At 33.6% G+C, this 11,577-nt stretch overlaps 1 protein-coding gene across 1 annotated transcript in view; it reads right to left on the bottom strand.

Moving 5' to 3' along the window:
- LOC139503759 (uncharacterized) overlaps positions 1-5,493 on the bottom strand; it is a 44,082-nt gene extending 38,589 nt beyond the window's left edge. Inside the window, exon 1 of the mRNA XM_071293635.1 lies at positions 5,288-5,493. The gene's annotated coding sequence lies outside the window, so the exon portion shown is untranslated. The remainder of the gene's footprint in view (positions 1-5,287) is intronic.
- Between the last annotated feature and the right edge of the window lie 6,084 nt (positions 5,494-11,577).

An 11,577-nucleotide genomic window follows, 5' to 3' on the forward strand; every position in this document is an offset into this window, starting at 1 on the left:
ATCAAATTTCTTTAAAAAAAAATATCGTATGCACGCCACGAAAGGGACTTACTCAGAAACGACTTCGCCTACTCACTCAACAGAAATGCTCACCGCGGTATCTATATTTACTGCCGAGTACAAATAAAAATAAAGCGTCCAAGAAGTCATGCAGAAGAACATTTGATGAAGTTCAAATTTTACTCGGTGGCACGTGTACGGAGGTCTGCTCTCACGGCCGACACTCGGCTAACCGAGAGATTGGTCGGTTAATCTATATTGAGTATGTGGCTATATCGGCGCTTGGTCTGTTAATCGGGTTGGCTAAAGTCTGTTAATAAGGTGTTATCGAGAAAATCATGGAAAGTTCAGCAAGTTTCATTGTATAACTTTTTAAAATATATTTTCATCATAAAAAGTATTCATGTCTAACAAAACAATTCAATGTACTGAATTCAGTGGTGTAATTATTATTTTTCTAGCTTCGATGTACGATCTATAAAATGAAAAAGCGGGTTACTCATCAATAAATTTAGAATCATATTCAAAACAGTGTAGCTGTGGCCATTGATTGACGACCTTAAATTATCCCATTGACTGGGGCAGATTATGTGAACGTTTGTCTGTAACAACCGCTGCTCACTATGCACTTGTTAAAGACACTTAAACTGTGGGGGTCACAAAAGGTTCTCAACACCTAAATAACGAAATTAGAAAAACTAATCAGGAATAACACAATGTTTTGATTTATATCAATAATATAAATCAAAACATAAAGTTATTCCTGATTAATTTTTCGAACTATTTTAATATTAAAGGCGTTGAGAACCTTTGGTGACCCCACAGTTAAAATTCTATAATAAGTAAGTAGTGATCAGTTGTCGTTACAGACACACGTTCACCTAATCTGCCCCCGTCAATGGGATAATTTAAGGTTGTCAATCAATGGCCACAGCTACGCTGTTTCGAATATGATTCTATACACATTTTACACACATAAAATATACACAAAATGACACATTGGTTAAATTTACTTGCATTCAATATTTTGAACATCGAAAAAAGAAAGGCATTATCTTTGGTAACCATATTGATATCATTGTGTGAAAAATCTACACGAAAATCTGTATTTTGGTGACACAAATCAATCTTTATTTAAAACCTGGTCTGTTAATGGGTCGGATGTATAAAACCCGGTCTGCTAATTGGTCTGTTAAGAGTTATGAAAGGCAATAAAAGTATAATTGTATTGCTATATGGGGTGTTATCGGATCAAATAAGTAGGCTCAAGACGAGCGGCTAAAATATACGAAAACAAGACATGAGCAATGAAACATAAAATATATACGGAAACAACACATGAAATTGAAAATTGATAAAAATGGTTTCAAAAGGTGTAATATTAAAGGAATATTAATTTCATCCAAGCATGATCGCATATATCATGTTGATTCTGTTTAATTGTCATGAATGACACAAATTTGTCATGTACATTGGTAACCAGTATATAAATCAGAAATGAACGTCGTAATGTAACTAAACATCAGTAAGTAAAATATATTGGGATGACAAAATATGAAAAATAAAGAAAGAATAATGAGTAAGATAAATAAAATGTAGAAAAAAATGACATAACAATTTAAAGAATACAGAAATAAACAATACCCCCAATCCGAACCCTCATGGTATACCAGAGAATCTGGATGGAAACGCAGAATATAGAATAATAAATATAAGGACAGTAGAGAGTGATACATTGCTAAAAACGAGAGAGAAATACTACTTGTTTAAGAATACACACACGAAACACCGATGGCTGTTGAAACAGTAACGGATTGCGATGAACTTATATTGGTGACAAATTCTAGAAGTTGACATGCGGACAACTATGGTGGCAGGTTAATGCCATTTTGCGTTTTAGCGCTTTAGCGTTTTCGCCTTACATATTCTATACGGCAAAATTGCAAAGTCGAAAACGCGAAAACGTGAAACCGATTTCTCGTTTTCGACTTCGCGATTTCGCGTTTTCGCCCTATAGAATATGATAGGCGAAATCGTGAAAACGCGAAATGGACTTCACCGGCCACCATAGACAACTGTAGTTCTCCTCTGCACTTATGTAGAAAGGAACTAAACGGAATAACATGATTTGAAACTTAAAATAACAAAATGTAGCTGCATTCGCTCCTTTCTGTTTACTTCTTTAGAGTGATTTGTAAACAACATATGATTAAGTAATAGAAGAAAAGAACCAACTGGGTGATGCTGACGAATTAGGGTTTAACGTCCAGTGAAAAAACAGCATGTTTATATGTGAACGAGAACACGTTATATGTACCCTGTGTTGTATTAGAAAGACACTTTCAGTCGGAATTGAGAACGTGCTACTTCGAACAGACACAAAAATTAAGGCTGATTGAAAACGTCGATAAAAAATGCATGCATATTCCAGAGGCCAATCCATATCACGCTATATTGAAGTGACACACCCTTCAATAAAATGCAAAGAAAATCAAAATAAAAATGCTCTTTCTAGGATACTGTGGCACCGCATTGTCATTTTTGTTTACTCAGGAACACCTCATTCTAAAAATTTTCAAGGGGGAAATATAAAGGAAGCAAAATTATTGTCGTGGCTAAATAAGTCTTAACTAACACAATTTCAATTGTCCAACCCATTAACAGACTTTCTTCCCATAATTTTCACTAAAACGTGGTATTATTCACGTTATTTTACAATTATGAAATATTTACTAATGTCAATTTATCTTTTAGAACCACAGTACTATTTTTTGTTCTTTAAATGATATCTAAATTTGCTTGTTTCGCCTTTTATTAAAAAAAATTGCTATGCGTATAAGCATAAATACTACATACTTGCGCGACGCCTTTTAGTTTTAATGAAAACTGCGCAGACTAAGAAATGGTTTTACAAGTGCAAAATGTTCTATGATAGACATCATTTTGTCAGACGCTTTTCTTTTTTTTATTTGGTTCTTATAACATGCCAAAAATATGTATATTTAATAGAGTTTAACATTAAATTAAGCGTTTTACTCTTAACAGACGTATAACCAACCCGATTAACAGACCAATCGCCCATATAGCCATATAGTTCAGGTATAAAACAAAATTCTTTGAGACTTTTCTCTATTTCTAACATTGAAAATAAACATAACAGTTACTTATATATGTTATGATGGTATGCTACTAAACCCCTTACGGGAAGGATTGTGCCTGATGTTCATATGATGAAATCATAATCTTTCAGTCAGTTTAATTGAAGTCTGGAGCTTGCATGTCAGTTAACTGCTAGTAGTCTGTTGTTATTTATGTATTATTGTCATTTTGTTTATTTTCTTTGGTTACATCTTCTGACATCAGACTCGGACTTCTCTTGAACTGAATTTTAATGTGCGTATTGCTATGCTTTTACTTTTCTACACTGGTTAGAGGTATAGGGGGAGGGTTGAGATCTCACAAACATGTTTAACCCCGCCGCATTTTTTGCGCCTGTCCCAAGTCAGGAGCCTCTGGCCTTTGTTAGTCTTGTATTATTTAAATTTTAGTTTCTTGTGTACAATTTGGAAATTAGTATGGCGTTCATTATCACTGAACTAGTATATATTTGTTTAGGGGCCAGCTGAAGGACGCCTCCGGGTGCGGGAATTTCTCGCTACATTGAAGACCTGTTGGTGACCTTCTGCTGTTGTGTTTTTTTTTATTTTGGTCGGGTTGTTGTCTCTTTGACACATTCCCCATTTCCATTCTCAATTTTACTTAAAAAAAATAAAATATGGGCTAAGTGAATACCTTACGTTTTTAAAATGAATCATCATAACAATAGTTGGTGTTTTTTAAATATAAAACTATCAGATAAAGACTGAAATATAGGCATATCTTAACTTGTTTTGATACATGTATATGCATCGCCTCCTCGAGACGCAAATTTTCGAACTCAGAGCGACACATAACATGTCGATGAAATATTATGATTAGCAGCTGGAATTAGGTTAAATTCTATGATAGGAATTCATTTCTATGTATTTTTTTTCGGGAAAAAATCGTCAAAAGTAATTTAACCTAAAACTTCCGTTTTTTTTATTGGAATGCGTAAGCTTTTGATATCGTAATTGTCACTGACAGATTTAGAAAACTAGTTATAGTTGTCCTTCTTTGGTCAGTCATATGGTGAATAAAGTAAACAAGCCGAAGACTTCAACGATTGGTGGGCAAATATAAAAAAGAAGATGTGGTATGATTGCCAATGAGACAAGTCCACAAGAGACCAAATGACACAGACAATAACAATTATAGGTCACCGTACGACCTTCAACAATGAGCAAAGCCCATACCGCATTGTCAGCTATAAAAGGCCCCGATATGACAATGTAAAACAATTCAAACGAGAAAACAAACGGCCTTATTTATATAAAAAATGAACGAAAAACAAATATTTAACACATAAACAAACGACAACCACTGAATTACAGGCTCCTGACTTGGGACAGGCACATACATGAATAATCAGTGGCAAGGGTTAAACATGTTAGTGGGATCCCAAACATGTTAGTGGGATCCCAACCCTGTCCCTAACAATATAAGAACGAACTATAAACATCAGTTGAAAAAGGCTTTTCGTCCCATCTTGCTTAAAATCTTCACAATATGCACATTAAAGGCGGTCTCATCTGTGTAAATAGCGAATATGATTTTATGCAGAGTTTTCATATTTTATAATCATTTACATGTAAAACACACAAATATGTATTATGAACTCTTAAACTTTTGTTAATCAGAAAACTGTAGTGAGATGTTTAAGAAAACAGAGTACTGGAAACGTCTGTTTCTGCTTCCTGGAAAAACATTATGCTTCGGTTACTTAAATTTCGTGCAATACATTATTTTGTCTTTTCGTCGATTTTCCTTTTTGTCCTTGTTGATAACACTATTTTTTTCTCGAGATTTTTTTTACTTTTGGATATTGAATGTTCTTTTGGTATGGTCTACCATTTTCCTGAATTTACGATCATAAAAGAACTGAAAATTGCTATCAATTTGTTTTTAATGTTTCTATGCCATACACTTTTACCGTCAGTCTGTAAAAGGACATGTCTTATATATGTACATGTATGTGCTGTTATCAAACCACATACACCAGGCGCAGGCCCAGGGTTTATTGTGGGTTTGGGGCTCTCCTGAGAATCACAAAAATGGTTAAATTTTTACCTATAAATTCTCGCCTCTGCATATCTTCATGTAAAGCAAAACAAAAAAATGTCTCTACAAATATGAATTACGACCTTACCTTCTGACTGCGCCATTTTCCGTCTAGTATCTTCTGCCGAGCACAAATTTACATGCAAGTGTTAAACAGAACTCCTTTATGATTTGATTAAATCTGAAATCCTTTGATGTTTTGTTTAACTTGTATATAGAGCAAATAGAAATGATATTTTGTATCAGTTAATAAATCGTGCCACTAGTCACATATTTAAAATACAGACACTTCTCGTTGACACGAGACGAGTGAAAATTGACACCAGTTAAAAACTGATTATGTGCAATTAGTTACGACTTTTAATTAACGAAAAAAAAAAATTAATGTAAGGTTCATTAAGCAACTTTCATTGTAAATCGTGCGACTAACTTGAGATAATCCTGAACAGTATATATATATATATATATATATATATATATATATATATATATATATATATATATATATATATAAACGCCTAAAAAGTGTACATAACAACACCAATGATATAAAAAGGAACTATAAATGTAATTATTTATAAATATTTCGGATAACAAATATCCTTCGTCAGTCAGATTCTGATGTTAAATGAATCATCTTTAAGTCTTCTTAGATTTTAACTTTTACTAAATCTTGAAATTTATACAATAAAAAAGGCAAACCGAACATCAGTTAAGACGCTTGCACCATTCTAAAAATTTGTTGAATATGACATAGGTTATATGACTAATTACATCAGAGAGTTCACATATATGCTTTAAATAAAAAATAGCACAATTTTAAAGCTTTAACGGTGTGGATATTATGATGTTACAAGAAAGATTGCGTCAATAAGAATTCCAAATAAACAGCACTGAACGGTCTAAATTTCTAAATATTTCAGATTTGACAACTGTAGTGTAGTTACATTAGAGTCTGCGATGTTTAAAACAAACGGCCGTTAAAATATAATAACAAATTTTGACTAAAGTAAAATAGTTGGACGTGGCTTGGTACTTATACATCCCTCAAAAAATTAACAATTTAAATTGTTATATTCAGCAGATTTATATTAGAGATGAGTAAGGTAAAGAAATAGAAACGGAGACTGTAATAATAAGTAATATAACCCAGATGTGAAGCACTGCATGGTGTCGAACTATATCTTTTCATTTATCCCATTTGGTGCCAAAGTTGTTAATTTTCTAATCCAAAATCTTTCCCGAGCAAGTCTATCCTCCCTAGACCAAGCAGAGTTGTGGTCAATGATAGTAATGGTCAGTCGATTGAGATCTGCCTTAGTGTGGCCAGGGGATCTCAAATGTCGACTAAGAGGGAGGTCTGGCTTGCATTGGTAGTCGCTACGATGACCGTTCATTCGTTTGTGAAACGGCTGTTCTGACTCGCCTACATACTGTTTACCACATTTACACTGTAGGAGATACACAACATTTGTAGTCTTGCAATTAACATTGCAAAATATGGTGTATTCTGTACCAGTGGAGTGACTGTTAAAAGTCTGGGTATCCAGTATTTGTTTGCAAGTCAGACATCGTTTGTTTCCACAACCCTTACAAGAGCCCACTGACGAAGAGCCTGCTTGAGAGGATAACTCAGCTCTCACCAGCAAGTCTTTAAGGCTTTTGGGCCTGCGGAAAGCCAGTACAGGTGGCTCGGGAAAGATCTTGGATAGTTTAGGATGTTTTTCGATATCTTTCCAACTTTCGCGGATAAGGTGAGACAAGTTGTCAAATTTTGGATTGTAAGTCAACACAAAAGGCACCCTCCTGTTGACCTTTTTGACTTTATATTGTAAAAGTTCATCTCGGCTGATGTTGCTAGCACGAGAAAAACCTTTATCAATGTCTTTCCTTTTGTAGCCTCGATGTTTTAGGTGACCGCGAAGTTCTTGTAGTCGTTTTTTGGCAACATCGTTGGTGGAGCAAATCCTTTTTATTCGTATGGCCTGGCTGTAGGGAATGCTCTTGGTGCAATGTTTAGGGTGACAACTTGAAGGAGACAGATATTGATGTTTGTCTGTGGGCTTGCAATACAGATCTGTAAATATGTTTCCATCCCTCACTTGCGTTGTAGTGTCAAGAAATGTGATCTTAGAGTCAGAGATTTCATATGTGAATTTTATTGAGGGATGGGCATCGTTGGCATGTTGAATAAACAAATCTAGTTCTTGTTCAGTATTATCCCACTTCATGTCAATATCGTCAATATATATATAGTTTTTAGAGTTTAGAATTGAGAAAAATTAAATAAGCAATAATTTATTTTTTGTTACGTACATTGGCAGGTTGGTATTTAATTGTCGAATCAATACGAATTTTGACAGAAATGTTGCACTATTTAAACCTATAACCGTCCTTCCGTCTTTCCATCATTTTGTCCGTTCCTTAATTCTATCCGTCAATCCGGTTTTTTTTCGTTCGTCCTTCTTTTCGTCAGTCTTTCTGTCCGTCCAATCTTCGTTTCCGGGCTATTAACTTTATTTTTTCTTTATTCAAATTTTATGAAACTTATACACAATGCGTAAAACCAAAACTCTCTGACAGACTTCCTTTTTTGGCAGTAAGTCACTTACCTTCCTAGAGTTTTGTCCCTTTATAAATTCGAAAATTGCATTTGTTTTCGTTTCTGCACTATAACTTGAGTTTGCCTTATCCAATTTTATAAAACGCAAAAAATATGCTAACAACAACATCAGTCAGACATGGTTTGATTTTGGCAGTATGTCGTTAATGGTTCTAGGGTTAAAGTTACCTTCTCTCGATATCACGAACTCGGTTTACTCGAAATTTTGGATAAGTCGAAGTTTTACCATGGTCCCATCTTTGTTCCTTTAAATTTATGTATTTCAACTCCTAATGAGTCGAAATCCGATAAGTTTCAAATGTATTTCCTTCTTAAACTTAATTCTTCTTTTATTTATATATGAGATGCAAATAATTGGCATGTTTTCATTAGTCAAGAACGAAAGTCAGAGGTTCGAAGACGATCAGATACCGTCGTAGTTCTGACCATAAACGATGCCAACTAGCGATTCGCCGGAGTTGCTTCAATGACTCGGCAGGCAGCCCCCGGGAAATGGATTTTTTTTAGTGAGTATCATAATTATATGCAGTAATTGACGTTGAAATCTATATACATGTTTTAATAAAAGTGATCCGGTTTCTCGTGTATTATATTGTATTATCAATTTGAAAGCCCGTCGTAGAGAAGCCGAACACATTTTCACTGTCTCATGGTGTTTACTATATTATCATGGTGTATTTTTCTTTTTTGTTAAATCATAAAATAATTTACAAAAACTTAAGCCTCTGAGTCACATACTCCATCTTCGCTAGCCAAGGGTTACGATCCGGAGGGGAGGGAAGTGGATCACAACCCTTGGCTAGCGAAGATGCCCATACTCGAGGCTTATATATATATGCTTCAGTTGCACAATAGAGAAGATATAAAAGAATAAAGCAGAATACATTAGAATAGAAAGATAACATTATACAAGGTTATAATGACCTCTGTAAGAATAAGAATACAGAGGTACCCTTAATTTTTTAGATTTTTTTTAAATATAAAAAGTGTCCGTGTTTCAGGAATAAGTCCGGTGTCGTAGATGTTATTAAATAATTTGATATAAAAATGAATGATAAGTAGATTTGACACAAGTATTTACTTTGTTACCTTAACACCTAGGGCTATAACATTTTTCAATTTTCGACCTCATCTTCTGTAAGTTCTTCGCCACAAAACGTGTATTTTTGTATGCATCATTTTAGTAAAATAGTATGTGTTTAGACAATATTCGTATAGTATCTTTAAATATGAAATTTATTTGTATGAGGCTAAGAAACGGGGGAAATGCGAGGTTGTGCCGAGTTTCAGCATCAATGATTTTTACCAGAAACATGAACATCCCATCTTGTTCTTAAAATAGAGAAAAATCACAAATTTACAAAATCGACAGCATGGTAAATTTGACACGAAAATATGATAAAACTTTCTTATGTAAACATCTACTTATATTTTTTTTTTAGCTAAATTTATGCAGATTCGTCCACTTCATATTTATTGCGTGATTCCAGTTGTTGAAAATTTTCCTGAGATCCTTGTGTCCATTTTCGGACGTACCATACACATTACAGTTGGTACTCCCCGGAACTCACATGACACCTTTGATTCATGTCAGCTACCGACCGTTATGCAAATTGTGATGATTTTCGCAGGGTAAAGTTCTTTTTTTAACAAGAACTTCTACTCAAAAAGTTATTTCCAAAAGTTTCCTTTGCGGTATCTGATAATGATTTTTTTTAAATTTTCACCGAAATATTCTAATTCAGTTTAAGAAGATTCGTTGTTGTACTCCAGTAAACCGAACCGAACTGTAAAATTCAGTGAATTATTATTAAACTGTAACATTTATTGTTTTGGAAATATTGTCAACGTTGCAAACACGTTTTGTTCGTTAAAATTGTTGATTTCATGTGATATTTATTAAGCTTCTGACGAAAATATGAAATTCAATAACTTTCTATTTTGAGCGAAAATGTGACACTGATTCGTCCGTGTCTAGGTCAGACCAGTACATGCATGTACATTATTGAAGTTGTAACGGGATTTTTCCGGTTTTTGTTGCGAAATCGCAATTGATTTATCGATTTGAAATTGTTTAATTGGCAACCTTCTTTTTTGGACAAAGGTGAACAAAGCAGACGAAATAAAGGAGAAAATTAATTAATTGTAGTGTTTACCAATACATGTATACATGTTGTAACAATCTTAATGGATTCGTCCATTGCCAATATACAGATTATTATTTTTTGTTTAAATTTGTATTCAAAATAATTACGGACTAAGTCTAGCTCTGTCTTATATATGTTGCATTACGAAGAAAGTAACAGTAGTTTTCTAGAAGAATGAACCTAGATGCAGATATCTAATATAATAAGTTGCAATGCTTACATCAGACGCAGTTTTATATGGGCGGGAGATTCGCCTCTTCATTGAGCTATGTATATAATGTTAAATTCATAGATTTTTACAAATCCTTATCTTAATCTTGGCTTGTCTGCCAAGACATATTTTGTACATGTGTATTTGACAGAGTCGATATTTAAGCTTCAGTGTCAGATTTTCACCTACATTAAGAAAGTTTTTTGACGGTTCATTAACAGCAAGAGATTTTGGCACTCTTTCTACACTAGGCATAAGTGTTGACTTCTCATTCCGCCAGACTATGCTTTTTGATTATTTTTTCACGTCAAAGCAAAGAGAATTTAACAACGACTTTCCTATCGGACGGAAGGTGAAAACATCAAAGGGCTGACCATGATATATATATCCAAGTCAACACTTGGGGGTTATTGGTGGTTGCTGTAACTTGATGTATATATGTTATATTTCAAATGGGAACATATAGAAAATTCAATTTAATTTGAAAATATCTTTGAATTCATCACTTTGTAAATCAGAGTTACTTCCCGTTGACTACTCTTAACGACATCAATCCAAAACAATACAGTTCATTCACCTCTAAAATTATCTTTGTTTACAAACAAGCACATCACGTGTGTTTTTCAAGCAGATGTGTTATTTTAATATTCTATTTTTAGTTTTGATACTAATTAAAATTGATGAAAAATGATTTTGAAATTCAATGTATGAGAAAAGAGCTAATAATTATTTAAAGACGCTTAAAAATAGATCATGGATTCAAGTCTCAGTTTGAAGTACTGTCACTAGAGGGTGTTTAACGACCTTGACTTCCCTTTAAGGGTCTATCACTGTTGCGATATATAGTCTTATCAAGTCCGTCTAAACGTATCAAATTCTGCCTAACTTAATTTAAAATCACTTTCAAAAAACTATCTTAGCAACTTGGAATTTACAGCAAACTAATTACGCAATTACATAAGTTCACATGGATCGAAGGATAGCATGTAAATATGCTATGTTTAGTTTGAAACATTTGGTGTTGATAATATATAGCATTATAAATATTAACCATTTAAAAATTTGCACACTGAACGGGTCTTCATTTAGGTCTTATTTTCAAATTTTATGCTCTTTATTCTCTTTTTTACGTAGTCATTTATGTTCAATGAACGCCATCAAAACCGACCCCCATGAAATAGCATTTCAATTTTTATAAAAAGGTCCATATTGAATTTGAGGACAGTATATTTACATGGTTGCTGGTGGCTTAATTTACACTGCATGTACCCAATGATATATATTTTTCTCAGTAGAAGGAATTTAGTTTCAGAAAACTATAAAACCATAGAATGATGTAATACCTGGTATTAATCGTACATCAATGATAAAACGGAATATTTTGGAATAGACTAGCT

This window comes from Mytilus edulis, chromosome 14 (assembly GCF_963676685.1).
Source record: "Mytilus edulis chromosome 14, xbMytEdul2.2, whole genome shotgun sequence".
Lineage (NCBI taxonomy): Eukaryota > Metazoa > Mollusca > Bivalvia > Mytilida > Mytilidae > Mytilus > Mytilus edulis.